The following is a 3,257-nucleotide window of genomic DNA, read 5'->3' as shown; positions in this document are numbered from 1 at the left end:
CGAAAATTCAGTCACATTTTTCAACAATGTTTAGTATAAACACCCTACCAAAATAATAAAAAAAAGTAATCGATGATCAACATCTATAAGCTCTTAAAATTGTTCAATGTCTAATGGAACAGATATGCTTCCGATTCGGCAGCTAAATGCTTTGATGGTATTAATAATTAATAACCAAAAATCGCTTCACCGGGAATTCATATGCTTGAAATATCATAAAATAAGGCTTAATAAGGAGCCCAGATAGCCGTAGCGGTAAACGCGCAGCTATTCAGCAAGACCAAGCTGAGGGTCGTGGGTTCGAATCCCACCGGTCGAGGATCTTTTCGGGCTGGAAATTTTCTCGACTTCCCAGGGCATAGAGTATCTTCGTACCTGCCACACGAATATACACATGCAAAAATGGTCATTGGCAAAGTAAGCTCTCAGTTAATAACTGTGGAAGTGCTCATAAGAACACTAAGCTGAGAAAGCAGGCTCTGTCCCAGTGAGGACGTAACGCCAGAAAGAAGAAGAAGAAGGCTTAATACTGAGCCAACTGAAAGATCAACCATGTCTCGGATGGTACATCAAGGGGTGGAGGGGTCTTGTTAAAGGGTATTAAAATATTTACAAATTAATTCTACGTGAAAATGTTAACCAGTTATGAACGTGATTTTGGGAAGTTGACCCCCAAACCAACCCCAACCTCTGAATGCACCCCTGATCAGATAATATAAGTAATGACTAATCCTAATGAAACCTCGGGATTTTAGGATTAATGGTTTAGAAAGATTAATTTAGATGTCAAGTATTTCATACAGTAAAATCTGCATGGCAATATACTCAATCCATTCGCACATCGAACAACACACATCGCACAATTTGTGCATCCAAAGCTTTTGTGAATCGCAATGTGTGCTCAACCTCGCTGCATCTCTCAGTATCTCAACCGCAAATCATGGCTCAAAAGCTTTTGCAATAAGCTGAAGTGTATGGTTGAAGGTAGGTAGTATTTCTGCGATCGTGCAAACAACGCTGCCCCATGTCTAGGTTATTGGTGTGCATACTGCAATGTTCTGCTCAACTCTGCAAATTTTGCCATGCAAACGGCACTCACTCGCGATCGCAATCCGAAACCAATCACACACAGCTCGGGGGCACTCAGCAGCTCAGCTCAACCTCTCGTCCAGTTGCCGTTCCGTTTATTTCGCATCGAGGCGCTATCGAAGCTGGACGTGTGTTTTCTCTCCTCATCGTGGTCGTCGTCGCGTTGAATCGCGTGAGTTTCGTTGTTCCCCGTAGAGTTCAGCGTATAGGTGGCGGTAAGCAGCGGCCAGTGTTGTTGGTGAACTCTTTATCGTGCAATCAGATGGATACTGTTGTTGAACGTGATTTTCGGCAGATACAGAGGCACTGTGCGGTTCGGACGTTGTTTCTTTCGTTGTTCCTTGGGAAATTGGAAGATCTTGGTAGCTAATGAATTTTAATGGTTGGTGGTGCTCCGAAGAAGGAAGAAAACGTTAGGAATTGCAAGTTTATGGGGAAATCGAAAATTTGATGGCTTTTCGCAGAATGGCAGGGTATTAATTCGGAAATACAAGACAGAACGCGCTAAGGTCTTGAGTGATACGTGTTAATCCTGGCCCAGTGGTCTGTCCGGTCAAGTAGGGAGAAACTGGAAAGAAGAATTTAAGTCGTCGCCCGTCAGAATCCGGTGCGGTGAAAAGGTGGATATTTTATAGTGGTTCCGAGTTCAGCCGGAGGCAAACGAGAACGAAGAGATTTGGTCCATGCTTTGAACTTCTTGTGCCAAAGAAGCAGGAAAAGGTGCAAAGGCGAAAACATACGGAATTTGTACTTGGCCATACGAGTTGTATGTGTGTTTATGGTGGAACGAATGTGGCGTGGTGTTGCTCCAGTGGGATTGTACTGAAGAGAAAGACACCGTTACCAATCGCACGACCCACCAATAGCAATTCCCGTATGGATATCCAGAAGCGTTGGCGTGATAGCAACAAAAGAAGCGGCTTGGAGCTTTGAGAATTGTAATTCAATTTCGATATTCGTGTCGCTGTTAAACGAAAGGTCACCTTTAGTTCCAAAAGTTAACACTCCGGTTTATGTGTGGATCAAGTTGACATTAAACAACAAAGTGAACCAAGTGAGAAGTTATCTAATCCTCTGGTGGAAGTTAGTCTTGTATGAATTCAAACGACCGTCTCTCGCGCAGCGTTTATTACGATCGGTTTCAATTATTCAATACAAAACCATACCTAAACAGCAACTAAAAGTTTTTATTTCTGGTCACAATCGACTGAACCCGTTCGCGTAGAGGTGTCTTGAAGCAAAATTGGAAGGAAGAAAAGTGCTGCCCGGATTCCGGTGTAAGTGTTTTGTGCCCGGGTGTTGATCTGCAAGCTAAGCTTGAGCAAAAAGGGAGTTTCACTTTGATTATATTTTGAATTTATTGAATTATATACATCAGTGCACACATATTTTCCTCCACCCGCAGCCGTGGTCAGTCTCAGTCGCCCATCGTCAGTGGCGCGCGAAAATAAAAGTGAAGAAAAAGGCAAACTCGAATCAACTCGACTCTGTTGTTTGTGCCCAATTTATTAAACTAGGCTTATTTTGGACTATCACACTCAACAGTGCACCATTCCGGGGGCTGCTTGGATTGGATAACGTAGACTTGTTCAGTGCAGAGCTCGATTCAGGTGTGCCTGTCAACGATCAATTCGACGCGGTCTGAGCAGCAGCATTCCGAGTACCTAGTAGTAGCAGCAGCAGCAGAGAGGTAAGATGCAGCTTCAATTATGGTGTTTATGGATCCAAATTACCACGCCGTTGCATTAATGCCGGGTACGGTACGTGCGATTCAAACGCTTTCCTTTGGTCAGGCTTCGGATCGGCATGATGAAGTTGATTGGGGATACCTAATTGTTGCATAGTATTCGGACATGATTGTCCAGGAAGCACATATGTTTAGAAGGATTGCAATAAGGGGCTATCCATTAATTATGTAAGGATTTATGGGGGGAGGGGGTCTCAGATTTCTTACGCACCATACAATTTATTTTTAATTTTCACCCCAAAAATGTTACCATGGGGGGAGTGGGCTCGAAAAATGTCATACGTAATTAATGGACCGCCCCTAACTTCTACACTCGAATGTTAAATGAAATTTTCAGCTAAAATTAGACTATTTTTATGAATACAAATCAACAATTATTCTGTATAATTATATTTAATTAGTTTTTTATTTCATTTTCACT

General features: G+C 42.6%; 1 long non-coding RNA gene across 1 annotated transcript; it reads left to right on the top strand.

Moving 5' to 3' along the window:
* Positions 1-1,176: 1,176 nt before the first annotated feature.
* On the top strand, positions 1,177-2,772 carry LOC110676585. The gene is made up of 2 exons (XR_002500537.1): positions 1,177-2,366; positions 2,495-2,772. It is a non-coding gene; the product is annotated as an uncharacterized LOC110676585 (long non-coding RNA).
* Positions 2,773-3,257: the final 485 nt, after the last annotated feature.

The sequence above is a fragment of the Aedes aegypti genome, chromosome 2 (assembly GCF_002204515.2).
Source record: "Aedes aegypti strain LVP_AGWG chromosome 2, AaegL5.0 Primary Assembly, whole genome shotgun sequence".
Classification (NCBI taxonomy): domain Eukaryota; kingdom Metazoa; phylum Arthropoda; class Insecta; order Diptera; family Culicidae; genus Aedes; species Aedes aegypti.
This window is presented reverse-complemented; position numbering and strand designations above follow the sequence as displayed.